This window comes from Pan paniscus, chromosome 18 (assembly GCF_029289425.2).
Source record: "Pan paniscus chromosome 18, NHGRI_mPanPan1-v2.0_pri, whole genome shotgun sequence".
NCBI classification, from domain to species: Eukaryota; Metazoa; Chordata; class Mammalia; order Primates; family Hominidae; genus Pan; species Pan paniscus.
The window spans coordinates 33,657,822-33,672,579 of record NC_073267.2 but is presented as its reverse complement, the minus strand read 5'-3'; positions in this window follow the sequence as shown (position 1 = coordinate 33,672,579).

The window sequence follows — 14,758 nt, the reverse complement described above, 5'->3', positions numbered from 1 at the left end:
TGAAAGAAAGAAAGATGAAAGGAAGGAAGGAAGGAAAAGAAAGAAAGACAAAGTAGAATGGCAGTTGCTAGGGGCTGGGAAGATCAGTAAACAGCGGGTAGGGATGGGGGTGGGGAAAGCCAGATCATGTCACTTTCTTGTTCAGAACCCTCCAGTGTAGCCAGGGGCAGTGGCTCACACCTGTTACTCCAGCACTTTGGGAGGCCGAGGTGGGAGGAGCGCCTCAGGCCAGGAATTTGAGACCAGCCTGGGCAATACAGTGAGATCCCCATCTCTACAGTTGAAAGGAAAAATTATAAAAAAGGAAAAAAAAAAACCTCCAGTGGCTCCATATTTCACTCAAAATACAAGCCAAAGTTCTCACTGTGGCCTACAGAGATTTAACCCATCAGAGATCTCGTTCTCTCTCTGACTTCATGGCCCTCTGGCCCTCTCCTCACCAGTCACGCTGCTGCCCTGGACTGTGATCATTCCAGCATGCCTGTTCTCTTGCTTGAATGCTCTTTCCCAAGAAAGCCTCATACATGGCCGGGCTCGGTGGCTGATGCCTGCAGTCCCAGCATTTTGGGAGGCCAAGGTGGGCGGATCATAAGGTCAGGAGATCGAGACCATCCTGGCCAACATGATGAAACCCTGTCTCTACTAAAAATACAAAATTTAGCTGGGCATGACTGTGCTTGCCTGTAATCCCAGCTCCTCGGGAGGCTGAGGCAGGAGAATTGCTTGAACCCAGGAGGTGGAGGTTGCAGTGAGCCGAGATCGCACCACTGCACTCTAGCCTGGTGACAATGCTAGACTCCATCTCAAAAAAAAAAAAGAAAGCCTCATACATGGCTTGTACCCTTGTGTCCTTTCAGTCTCTGCTTGAATGTCAGCTTCTCCTTTACATTTATAGCCTCCTCCTGTACTATCTATTTTTTTTTTTATATGGAGTCTCACTCTTATGCCCAGGCTGGAGTGCAGTGGCATGATCTTGGCTCACTGCCACCTCCACCTCCGGAGTTCAAGCAATTCTCCTGCCTCAGCCTCCTGAGCAGCTGGGATTACAGGTGCGCACCGCCATGCCTGGCTAATTTTTGTATTTTTAGTAGAGACAGGGTTTCACCATGTTGCCCAGACTGGTCTCGAACTCCTGACCTCAGGTGATCCGCTCACCTTGGCCTCCCAAAGTGCTGGGACTGTAGGCCTGAGCCACTGCGCCTGGCCCTATATGATCTAATTTACTTTGCTGTCCAGTTTATTGTCCATTTTTCCTACTAGAATGTAAACTCCACAGAGGAAGTATTGTTATTATTTGTTTTTCTTCACTGGTCTATCCCCAGGACCTAAAACAGTGCCTGAAGCATAGTAGATGCTTAGTAAGTATTACTGAATGAGTAAATGTTTGGGGTTGCCCCTGCCCCTAAGGAGAGTTAAGAGGCTTTTGCTTTTGCTGGGCACAGTGGCTCACCCCTGTAATCCCAGCACTTTGGGAGGCTGAGGCAGGCAGATCATGAGGTCAGGAGTTCAAGACCAGCCTGGCCAACATGGTAAAACTCCATCTCTATTAAAAATACAAAAATTAGCCTGGCGTGGTGGCGGGTGCCTGTAATCCCAGCTACTCGGGAGGCTGAGGCAGGAGAATCACTTGAACCCAGCAGTCTGAGGGTGCAGTGAGCAGAGATCGCGCCACTGCACTCCAGCCTGAGCAACAGAGCAAGACTCTGTCTCAAAAAAAAAAAAAAGAGCCTTTTGCTCTTGAAGGTCTAGATTCTTAGAAGCAAAGAGCTGTATTGTCCAAAAGGGATGGGCTGAAGGGGTTGAACGAAGAGGGTTAGGCCGGGCATGGTGGCTCATGCCTGTAATCCCAGCACTTTGGAAGGCCGAGGTGGGCAGATCACCTGAAGTCAGGAGTTCAAGACCAGCCTGGCCTACATAGCAAAACCCTGTCTCTACTAAAACATATATATAAATTAGCTGGGTATGGTGCTGCGTGGCTGTAATTCCAGCTACTGGGAAGGCTGGGGCAAGAGAATCATTTGAACCAGGAAGCAGAGGTTGCAGTGAGCAGAGATTGCACCACTGCACTCCAGCCTGGGCGACGGAGCAAGACTCCATCCGCGCCCCCTGCCAAAAAAAAAGAAAAACAAGAGGGCTAAATTCCCAGAGACTGGGCCTTGAAGAATGCTTCTGGTCCTGCAAGTGAGGGCGATCAATGTCTGTGACTCTCTGTGCTGGAAGAGGCAGTCCTGGATGGTGATGTGTGGAGGTCTGGAGACAGAATCCCAAACCCCTGGATTTAGAGGCTGCAAGGCGGGTTCCAGTGTCCAATCTGGACATGAAGATATGAAATCCCTTGAGTAGAACCGTTGCTTTAGAATGAAACAGGCAGCTTGGACAATGAGCATCCCCATAGCCACCAAGACAGTGAAAACCAAAAACCCTCCATCTAATTTTTGAAATACATAAATCTCCCAGGACTCTTTAAAGCCAGATTTAGGCTGGGGGTGGTGGCTCACACCTGTAATCCCAGCACTTTCAGAGGCTGAGGTGGGAGGATCACTTGAGCCCAGGAGTTCAACACCAGCCTGGGCAATACAGTGAGACCTCATCTCTATTTTTAAAAATTAAATTAAATTAAAAACTAAAAGCCGGATTTGTTTATGTATCATCTACACTTATTAACATTCACCATTTAAAAGAGTAGAGTTCATGAGTTTTGACAAATATATACCGTTGATTAACCACTATGACAATCAAGATATAGAATATTTCCATCACACTCAAATGCCCCTTTTTTACTACTTAGTAGTAAATTTCTTCCATTTACCCCAACTCCCTGACAACTATTGATCTGTCTCTGTTCCTACAGTTTTGCTTTTTCAGAATAGCCTAAAAAGGAATCATGTAGGGTCTTAGTCTGTTTTGTGCTGCTCTGACAGAATACCTGAGACTGGGTAATTCATAAAGAACAGAGATTTATTATTTGGCTTATGGTTCTGGAGGCTGGGAATTCCAAGGCTGAAGGACCTGCATCTGGTGAGGGCCTTCTTGCTGTGTCATCCCACAGTAGAAGGTATCACATCACATCTTTTGAAGGAGACAGCATTCCAAAAAAAAATGAAAAATAAAAAACAAACAAACAAACAAACAAGAGATTGAACTCATAGCATTAAGTCCCTTTTTTTTTTTTTTTTTTTTTTTTTTTTTTTTTTTTTTTGAGACAGAGTCTTGCTCTGTAGCCCAGGCTGGAGTACAGTGGTGTGATCTTGGCTCACCACAACCTCCGCCTCCCAGGTTCAAGCAGTTCTCTGTCTCAGCCTCCCACCAGTCCCTTTATAATCAGCATTAATCTATTTAGGGAGGCAGAGCCTCCATGACCTAAACACCTCCCATTAGGCCCACCTCCCAACACTGTTGCATTGGGGATTCTTTTTTTAACACATGCTTTTGGGGGACATCTTCAAACCATGGCGTATAGTCTGTAGCCTTTTGTGCCTGGCTTCATTCACTCAGCATAATGCCATTGAAATTCATCCATGTTGTTGCATTCTTATTTTTTTGAGACAGAGTTTTGCTCTTGTTGCCCAGGCTGGAGTGGAATGGCGTGGTCTTGGCTCACTGCAAGTTCTACCTCCTGGGTTCAAGCGATTCTCCTGCCTCAGCCTCCCAAGTAGCTGAGATTACAGGCACCCACCACCACGCCCAGCTAATTTTTGTGTTTTTAAGAGAGACAGGGTTTCACCATGTTGGCCAGGCTGGTCTTGAACTCCTGACCTCAGATGATCTGCCCGCCTCGCCCTCTCAGAGTGCTGGGATTACAGGCATGAGACACTGCACCTAGCTGTTGTTGCAGTTTTATAAAAAAAGTTTTATTTCAAATTTTGTGGGAATGTAGTAGGTATATATATTTATGGGGTACGTGAGATGTTTTGACACAGGTATGCAACGTGAAATAATCACATCATGGAGAATGGGATATCCATCCCTTCAAGCATTTATGCTTTACGTTTTAAGCAATCCAATTACACTCTTTCAGTTATATTGAAATGTACAGTTAAGTTATTGTGGACTACAGTCACCCTGTTGTGTTAGCAAATAGTGGGTCTTGTTCATTCTTTTTTTTTTTTTTTTTTGACAGGGTGACAGGGTCTTGTTTCATCACCCAGGCTGCAGTGCAGTGGCACAATCTTGGTTCACTGCAACCTCCTCCTCCTGGATTCAAGTGATTCTCCTGCCTCAGCCTCCCATATAGCTGGGATTACAAGCATCTGCCACTATGCCTGGCTAATTTTTGTATGTTTAGTAGGGATAGGGATTCATTATGTTGGCCAGACTGGTCTGAAACACCTGACCCCAAGTGATCCATCTGCCTTGGCCTCCCGAAGTGCTGGGATTACAGGTGTGAGCCACCACACTCGGCCTGAACCACATTTTCTTTATCCATTGATCTGTTGATAGATACTTAAGTTCCTACCAAATCTTAGCTATTGGAAACAGTGCTGCAACAAACGTGTGAGTTCACATATCTCTTTGATAGTCTGATTGTCTTTTTTTTTTTTTTTTTTGAGATGGAGTCTCCATCTGTCACCCAGGCTGGAGTGCAATGGCCCAATCTCAGCCCACTGCAACCTCTGCCTCCTGGATTCAAGTGATTCTCCTGCCTCAGCCTTAAGTGATCCGCCTGGCTCAGCCTCCCAGCGTGCTGGGATTACAGGTGTGAGCCACCACGACCGGCCCTGATTGTCTTTCTTTTGGGTATATGCTCCGTATGAGATTGCTGAATCATATGGTAGCTCTATTTTTAGTTTTTGAGGAACCTCCAAACTGTTCTCCATAGTGGTTATACTAATTTATATTCCTGTCTCTACTAAAAATAAAAAATTAAAAAATTCACCAGGCATGGTGGCTCAAGCCTGTAGTCCCAGCTACTTGGGAGGCTGAGGCACGGGTTCAAGTAGAGACATGGTTTTACCATGTTGGTCAGGCTGGTCTCAAACTCCTGACCTCAGGTGATCCGCCCGCCTTGGCCTCCCAAAGTGCTGGGGTTACAGGCATGAGCCACCATGCCAGGCCGAACATGCTTATTATAGATTCTTTTTTTTTTTTTTTGAAAGAACAAAACATCTACAGCTCTGCAAAGCTGGCGGGACCTGATGTTTACCTTAATTCTGACTTGAACTGGAAGGATTTTAAGAAAACTTCTCATTGCTTTTCTAACAAACTCCAGCTTATTTTGCCTTTGTTGCTACTTCTAGCTAGATTTCAAACTTGCCTGTGGACTTGACAATGCAAATTGCAATTAATTATTTCTGGAGTCATGGGAACACACAGCATAGAGGGTACGTGGGGCCCCCAGGTGCTGAATCTAGACATCTGTGGGGTCTCCTGAGTTCAGCAGCTGTTGATCCAATGTCAACGTTGACCATCGGGGGAGCGGTTTAAGAGTACCAGGCAAAGGGCAAACTGTAGATCAATCGTTATACTGTTATTACAAGAGAAGTGACATACTTTATATATGTTTATATTAGCAAGGTCTGTTTTTAATACCATATACTTTATATTCTATGCATTTATATTTCTAATAATATGGTTATCACTAATTCATGTAGAGAGTTTTAGAATTTATTAAATCCTTGACTTTGTGCATTATAGCATTCCATTAGCAACAGTTGCGCCCCCTCCCCTTCCCCTTCCTCTCTATTTATTTATTTAATTTTTTTTGAGATAGAGTCTCACTCTGCCACCCAGGCTGGAGTGCAGTGGCACAATCTCGGCTCACTGCAACCTCCGCCTCCCAGGTTCAAGCGATTCCCCTGCCTCAGCCGCCTGAGTAGCTGGGATTACAGGTGCACACCACCACACCCAGCTAATTTTTGTATTTTTAATAAAGACAGGGTTTCACCATGTTGGTCAGGCTGGTCTTGAACTTCTGACCTCATGATCCGCCCGCCTCGGCCTCCCAAAGTGCTGGGGATTATAGGTGTGAGCCACCGCACCCGGCAACCCCTTCTCTTTTTAAGCTGTTTTATGCAAAAGATCTAGAAGTCCTTGATTTATTTTTAAATTTATTTATTTATTTATTTTTGAGACGGAGTCTCGCTCTGTCGCCCAAGCTGGAGTGCAGTGGCGCGATCTCGGCTCACTGCAAGCTCCGCCCCCCAGGTTCAGGCCATTCTCCTGCCTCAGCCTCCCGAATAGCTGGGACTACAGGCGCCTGCAACCACGCCTGGCTAATTTTTTGTATTTTTAGTAGAGACAGGGTTTCACCATGTTAGCCAGGATGGTCTCGATCTCCTGACCTCGTGATCCGCCCGCCTCGGCCTCCCAAAGTGCTGGGATTACAGGCATGAGCCACCGTGCCCGGCCGCTTTATTTTTAAATTTTTAAAAGTCCTTGATTTATTTTTATTGTTCTTTCCATAGGTAGAAGAGAAAGTTGATTGGTTGGTTGGTTTTTAATTATGCCATTAAACTAAACATTTCTGTTAAATTACCTTAAGAAAAAAAAAAAAACAGCAATAACTTGCAGAGCTGCCTCCATTCCTCATGGCCCCTCTAGTCCCAGTCCACATACTTTCCTACTGAACCTTTCTCTCTTTTGGCTTTTACTTATTTTTTAATTTTTATTTCGAGACAGAGTCTCGCTCTGTCACTCAGGCTGGACTGCAGTAGCACGATCTCGGGTCACTGCAAACTCCGCCTCCTGGTTTCAAGCGATTCCCCTGCCTTAGCCTCCTGAGTAGCGCGCACCACCATGCCCAGTTAATTTTTTGTATTTGTAGTAGAGACGGGGTTTCACCATGTTGTCCAGGCTGTTCTCAAACTCCTGACAGGTGATCCACCTGCCTTGGCCTCCTTAAGTGCTGGGATTACAGGCGTGAGCCACCATTCCTGGCCTCTTGTGGCTTTTAAATGAATGAAATGAATAAAATCTTGGGTAAGCCTGGGCAAAATGGCAAAACCCCTTCTCTACGAAGAAAAAAATTTTTTAAATTAGGTGGCTGTGGTGGCATGTGCCTGGGGTCCAGCTACCCAGGAGGCTGAAGTGGGAGGGTCTCCTGAGCCTGCGATGGTCGAGGCTGTGGTGAGCCGAAATAGCGCCACTGCACCCCCCCGAGTGACAGAATGAGACCTTGCCTCAAAAAAAGAAAAAAAAGTAGAATAAGCTGGGGTGTGGCAGCAGGAGGCTGCTGGGTACACTTGGGACAAATGGGCCACGGATATGGAGCCGGCAGCAGGGCTCGGGCTGGAGAAATAGGCTAGGGCTTCCCTGCCCCACGCTAGTCCACCAGGCCTGGCTGCCTCCAGTCCCTGGAGGGCTCAGGGCTAAAGGTCTGTCTGCAGCTTCACAGAGGCCTTGCTGGGGAAGGCGCTGCCTCACTGACAGCTACTGCTCTCTGCGCCAGCCTGGCTCCCCACCCACCACTTCCTCCTGGGTGCGTGACAAAGGCCACTTCGGTTAGGATGGCTCTGACAGATGTTTGTGGGTCACCACACTGCTCCTTCCCCTTCTTCCCACCTGCCAAGAGGTTAAGGGGAGGCTGCACCTCAAGTGAGCGGTTTCTAAGGTGGTGGTGGGGGCTTACAATGGGTGGAGCTTGGTGGCCACCATCATATTCCAAAGCCCTTGTGATCTCATGGTAGGTGGGTCTGGGCATTCCAAAGTTCTAGAAACTCAAGGCCGGGCACAGTGGCTCACGCCTGTAGTCCCAGCACTTTGGGAGGCCGAGGCGCGTGGACCATTTGAGGTCAAGAGTTCAAGACCAGCCCGACCGACATTATGAAACCCCGTCTCTACTAAAAATAGAAAAAAATTAGCCAGGCGTGGTGGTGGGCACCTATAGTCCCAGGTACTCGGGAGGCTGAGGCAGGAGAATTGCTTGAATCCGGGAGGCAGAGGTTGCAGTGAGCTGAGACCGCGTCACTGCACTACAGCCTCGGTGACAGAGCAAAACTCTGTCTCAAATAAATAAATAAATAAATAAAAACTAAAGTTCTAGAAACTCAACCTGGATTTTCTGAGAAAGGGCTGAGCTGAACGCACCACAGGTAGGATTTTGGAAGGATGGCTTCCCTTGGGGGTGTTCATATGCAGTCCATAGGATCTGTTGTCACTGGGTGAGCTCACTCCAGAGGCTTCATTTCCAGCCTCTAAGTGGATGGTTGATGTGTGTGTGTGTGTTTGTGCGTGTGTGTGTGTGTGTGTGTTTGCAAACGAGCATATAGTTGAGGGCCAGGGACCTGGGAACCAGATATGGGCAACACTCTCTTGCCTTTAATGTCGATGAATGGGCTGGGCACGGTGGCTCACACCTGTAATCCCAGCACTTTGAGAGGCTAAGAAAGGCGAATCACCTAGGCCAAAAGTTCGAGACCAGCCTGGCCAGTGTGGTTAAACCCTGTCTCTACTAAAAATACAAAATTAGCTCAGCGTGGTGGCAGATGCCTGTAATGCCAGCTTCTCAGGAGGCTAAGGCATGAGAATCGCTTGAGCCCAGGAGGTGGAGGTTGCAGTGAGCAGAGATCACTAGACTGCATTCCAGCCTGGGCAACAGAGCAAGGCTGTGTCTCAAAATAAAAAACAAAAAACAAACAAATAATGTGGATGAAGGTATTCCTCTCTCTGGGCCTCAGGCCTCCTTCTGTATATATATAGCTCGCACCTCTACAGAACTCACCAACCTGTGAGTTCAAATAGCATCATATTAACTTTCACATACCCATGCTGTGGCCTCATTGCCTCCACCTGCCATTCCAGGTTCCCTAGCTTCCTGAAAACCTGAGTTCTTGCAGAAAGCCTCCAGCGCTATCTCACTGGTACTCCACTCCTCTCCCTGGAATGTGAGCTGCTCCAGGCTTTTGCCCCTTGGCTGCTCTTCTATAGTCTGACCTCAGACACAGCCATTCCCCTTGCTTTTGGCCCTGAGCCCTGGATGTGCCAGGGCTGAAGGAGCTGTGGCAGAGCTGGGGAGAAGGGCTCTCTCTCTGCTTTACATCATGCAGAAGGTGTCCCAAAGCTATTGCTTGGGCTCCAGGGTGTACAGGCTAGCGAAGTAGCTGTTTCTGTCTTGTTTCTTTGTTTGTTTGTTTGTTTTGAGACGGAGTCTTGCTCTGTCACCCAGGCTGGAGTGCAGTGGTGCGATATCAGTTCACTGCAACCTCAGCCTCCCGGGTTCAAGCAATTCTCCTGTCTCGGCCTCCCGAGTAGCTGGGACTACAGGCATGTGACACCACGCCCTCTAATTTTTGTATTTTCAGAAGAAACAGGGTTTCACCATGTTGGTCAGGCTGGCCTCGAACTCCTGACATCAAGTGATCCGCCTCCCTCAGCCTCCCAAAGTGCTAGGATTACAGGTATGAGCCACCTTGCCCGGCCAGCTCTTTCAGTTTTTACCGATTCTTCTTTCTCTCTCCGTCTGCCTCTTGAACCCAGATTTATATTCAGGTAGGCTGAGCCAGAAACACACTTGAATAATAGCCACCATGCCACAGGCAGTGTCACTACTCCCCAAGGATGACTAAGACTTTGTTCCTTGGCTGGGTGCAGTGGCTCATGCCTGTATTCCCAGGGCTTTGGGAGGCCAAGGTGGGATGGCTTGAAGCCAAGAGCTCAAGACAAGCTTGTGGGCAATGTAGTGAGTCCCCATTTCTACAAAAAATAAAAATATTAGCCAGGCATGGTGGCACACATCTGTAGTCCTAGCAACTCAGGAGGCTGAGATGAGAGGATCCCTTGAGCCCAGGAGCTTGAGGCTGCAGTGAGTGGTGATCCAGCCTGGGCTGAGCAGAGCAAGACCCCATCTCAAAAAAAAAGAAAAAGAAAGAAAGAAAAAAGAAAACAAATCAAACAGAAACTTGTTACTGACTGATGTGTTTGCATGGTGTAAGGAGCTAAAGTGTTTGGGAGAATTCCTATAGCATCTTTCTAATCATCTCCAATAGCACCTCTAATAGCTGAATGATTACGAAGGCCTCTGCTGGCTTCACTAGCTGCTGGACTCCTCTCAGCCCCTTATGCCACTCCTCCTCCAGCTAAATATTCCTGAAGCTCACTGGGGAGCCGTGGATGACTCCCTTCAAAACCCTGGATGGCTCCCTATTATTTTGGAAGTTCTTGGCCAAAGCTCATACTGTGGCAAGTCGGAGGAGCCCCTGAGAGCTGGCTAGAACTAAAAGAATAATTTGTAGCCGCACATGGTGGCATTCGCCTGCAGTCCCAGCTACTCAGGAGGCTGAGGCAGGAGGATCCCTTGAGCCCAGGAGGCTGAGGCTGCAGGGAACTATAATCATACCACTACACTCCAGCCTGGGTGACAGAGCCAGATCCTGTCTCAAAAAACAAACAAATAACCAAACAAACAATACCCCAATAATTTAAGGGCTATCAAAAAAACCCTTAGAGGAACCCAAAGACATCAGGTCTCCTGGGCGGCTGGAGGAGGCCCCCACATCCCTCCATTCTCCCTCTCTCTACAGGCTACTTTCTCCTCTTCAACACACAGTGAAGATAACTGCCCTTCAGTGGCAACGTCAGTTCCCAACTTTGCATTTACTTAATTGAAAGACCATGGACACCCGGGCGCAGTGGCTCATGCCTGTAATCCCAGCACTTTGGGAGGCCGAGGTGGGTGGATCATTTGAGGTTAGGAGTTTGAGACCAGCCTGGCCAACATGGTGAAACCCCATCTCTACTAAAAATACAAAAATTAGCCAGGGGTGGTGGGCACCTGTAGTCCCAGCTACTTGGGAGGCTGAGGCAGGAGAATCGCTTGAACCTGGGAGGCGGAGGTTGCAGTGAGCTAAGATCTTGCCACTGCACTGCACTGCACTGCACTGCACTCAGCCACTGCCAGTGAGACAGAGCGAGACCCTGTCTCAAAAAAAAAAAAAGAAAGAAAGAAAAGAATGACCATGGAGGCTAAAGTCTCAATTTCCACAGTCTTAGGTCTTAGGAGGGAGATCTCTGATTGGCCCAGCTGGAGTCAAATGTCCATCCTGCGGTAACCTATGGTCAAAGGAACAGGGTCGTATCCTACATGCAAACCCAGCACTCGGCCACCTCATCTGGCTGAGGAAGTAGTTCTTATGCGGAGGTTGTCGTGCTAGGCAGACACAACAAAATTATTTGTCACCTGCGGTAACGTTCAATCTTGTGCCATAGCTTGGCCCAGCCTCTCTCTTTGGCCTCACACCCTGCTTCCCTTCCTCAGTCTCTCTGATCAGCCTGTTCCCTTCGCCTGGAAAACACATCCCCCATCACCACTTGCCAAAATATCCCCAGGCCTCTAAGGCATTGGGCCAACTTCTCCGGGTCACCTTTTATGATACCTTCAACTGTCAGGCCTCTGAGCCCAAGCTAAGCCATCATACTGTGACCTGCACGTATACATCCAGATGGCCTGAAGCAACTGAAGATCCACAAAAGAAGTGAAAATAGCCTTAACTGATGACATTCCACCATTGTGATTTGTTTCTGCCCCACCCTAACTGATCAATGTACTTTGTAATCTCCCCGACCCTTAAGAAGGTTCTTTGTAATTCTTCCCACCCTTGAGAATGTACTTTGTGAGATCCACCCCCTGCCCGCAAAACATTGCTCCTAACTCCACTGCCTATCCCAAAACCTGTAAGAACTAATGATAATCCCACCACCCTTTGTTGACTCTCTTTTCGGACTCAGCCTGCCTGCACCCAGGTGAAATAAACAGCCTTGTTGCTCACACAAAGCCTGTTTGGTGGTTTCTTCACATGGACACGTGAGACATCAACTAGAAGTGTAGTAATAAAATGTCAGATTTGAAAGGACCCCAAATATCATCTAATCCAACGCTCCCCTGCCTCACATAAGTCCTGTCTCTATTCCCTCTCACTAAGTGTTCAGCCAGCCCTGCTTACGCACCTTCAGACAGGATGCTCACAACTTCCCACAGAGATGCATTGCAGCTCTGCCTGTAGGAAATGCTTCCCTGTGACTCCCATGCTGAGAGGTGGCTCTGACCTGTGGAAATGCCCAGGACGAGTCTGTTCCATTCCACACCTGGAAGCTCCTTCAGAAATTTGGACAGGGCTCATGTCACCTCTTAGTCTTCTCTCTTTCTGGCTGAACATCCTTAGTTATAACTAATATTCCCCCATAAGACAAATTCCCAAGTCCTCTGATCACCCCACGGGGAATACCTGCTTCAACTTTTAGGACATCTGATGCCTCAGAATAAAGGCAAAAGGGGCTGGCCCAAGTGCAGTGGTGTTTACAGCGAATTGATCACAACCAGTTACAGATTCCTGTGTCTTTCTCTGCTCCCACTGCTTCACCTGACTAGCCTAAAACCAATCAATCAAGCAATCATTCAATCAATGCAAATGCATGTTCCAGGAAATATATATATATATTTTTTAAATGCAGGGTCTTATTCTGTCACCCAGGCTGGAGTGCAGTGGCACAATCTTGGTTCACTGCAGTGATCCTCCCACCTCAGCCTCCCAAGTAGCTGGGACCACAGGCATGTATCACATGCCCAGCTAATTTTATTTTTTGTAGAGACAGGGGTCTAGCCATGTTGCCCAGGGTGGTCTCAAACTCCTAAGCTCAAGCAATCCTCCCATCTCAGTCTTCTGAAGTGTTGGGATTACTTGGCATGAACCACCACACCTGACCAAGGAAATCTTTTAATTAAAAAAAAGAGGAAGAAGACAAGACAAATGAAATATCCAACAATAAGTTGGTTAAATCAATTAAATATATCAATTTCATAGAATATTATCCAACCTTTAACAAAATATCGACTGAGCACAGTGGCTCATGCCTGTAATCCCAACACTTTGGGAGGCCAAAGTGAGCAGTTCGCCTGAGCCCAGGAGTTTGAAACCAGCTTCGGCAACGTGACAAAACCCCATCTTTGCAAAAGATACAAAAATTAGCTGGGTATGGTGGTGCATGCCTGTGGTTCCAGCTACTCGGGGAAAGGGAGGAGACCTCCCCTTATATTATCTTATGCCCAATTTCTGCCTCCAAAGAAAGAAAAAGTAAAAACTAAAAGGCAGAAATGAAATCCACAAGCAGACAGCCCGGCACCACACCCTGGGCCTGGTAGTTAAAGATCAACCCCTGACCTAATCGGTTATGTTATCTATATATTACAGACATTCTATAGAAAAGCACTGTGAAAATCCTTATCCTGTTCTGTTCCGATCTAATTACCGGTGCAGGCAGCCCCCAGTCACATACCCCCTGCTTGCTCAATCGATCACGACCTTCTCACGCACACCCCCTTAGAGTTGTGAGCCCTTAAAAGGGACAGGAATTGCTCACTCGGGGAGCTTGGCTCTTGAGACAGGAGTCTTGCTAATGCCCCCCGGCCGAATAAACCCCTTCCTTCTTTAACTCGGTGTCTGAGGAGTTTTGTCTGTGGCTCGTCCTGCTATAGGGAGGCTGACGTGGGAGGATCATTTCAGCCCAGGAGGCGGAGGTTGCAGTGAGCTGAGGTCACGCCACTGCCCTCCAGCCTGGGCAACAAAACCAGACCCTGTCCCCAAAATAAAAAGGTAGATTTACATGTGCTAGCATAGAAAGATTGTTATGATAATGTAAGCAGAAAAAAATCAAGTTACAAAACAGTGTGTGTCACATCTCGTTTATCTGTTAGGCAGGAAATCTGTTTTTTCTCAGCCTCTCACTTCCACATCTCTGCCTACTAAACATTTGTTAGGTATACTTTAAAACAAATTGGTGTGAGGAACTCTGCACAGTTATTTCTAGATTTTAGAGATGTCTTATTTATAGACCACAGAAGAGATGAGGTTTTGGGAACCTTCCATGTGCAATGATATTGATATTGATATTGATATACACAGTCGTCCCTCCCATATCAATGGTGGATTGATTCCAGGAAGCCCTGCAAATAACAAGTTCCACAGATGCTCAAGCCCCTTATATAAAATGGCATAGTATTTGTATGTAATCCACACACATCATTTCTAGATTACTTATAATACCTAATACAATGTAAATGGCATGTAAATCATTGGAACACTGTATTGTTTAGAAAATAATTACAAGAAAAAAGTCTGTACATGTTCAGTGCAGAGGTAACCATTCATTCTTCCTTTTATAATCATTTTCAATGCATGATATGTTGAATGCACGGACATGAAACTCACAGATACAAAGGGCTGGCTGTGTATATATCTCCATAATGTTTGTTTTCAAATAAAGAGCACATATTACTTTTAAAATAAAAAAATTAATAACGGATTTGAGATAAGCTTGGCATGGTGGGAAGATAAGGCAGGAGGATTGCTTGAGCCCAGGAGTTCCAGGCTGCAGTGAACTGTGATTGCACCACTGCACTCCAGCCCGGGTGAGTGCAGCATGGGTGAGAGACTTAATCTCTTTTTTAAAAAATTAATTGGCTGGGTGCGGTGGCTCATGCCTATAATCCTAGCACTTTGGGAGGCCGAGGCAGGCGGATCACCTGAGGTCAGGAGTTTGAGACCAGCCTGGCCAACATGGCGAAACCCTGTCTCTATTAAAAATACAAAAATTAGCTGGGCGAGGTGGCAGGCGCCTGTAATCCCAGCTACTCAGGAGGCTGAGGCAGGAGAATTACTTGAACCCAGGAGGTAGAGGTTGCAGTGAGCCGAGATCATGCCATTGCACTCCAGCCTGGGCTACAGAGCAAGACTCCGTCTAAAAAAAAAATAATAATAATAATTAATTTTTGGCCAGACGCGGTAGTTCACGGCTGTAATCCCAGCACTTTGGGAGGCCGAGGCCGGCA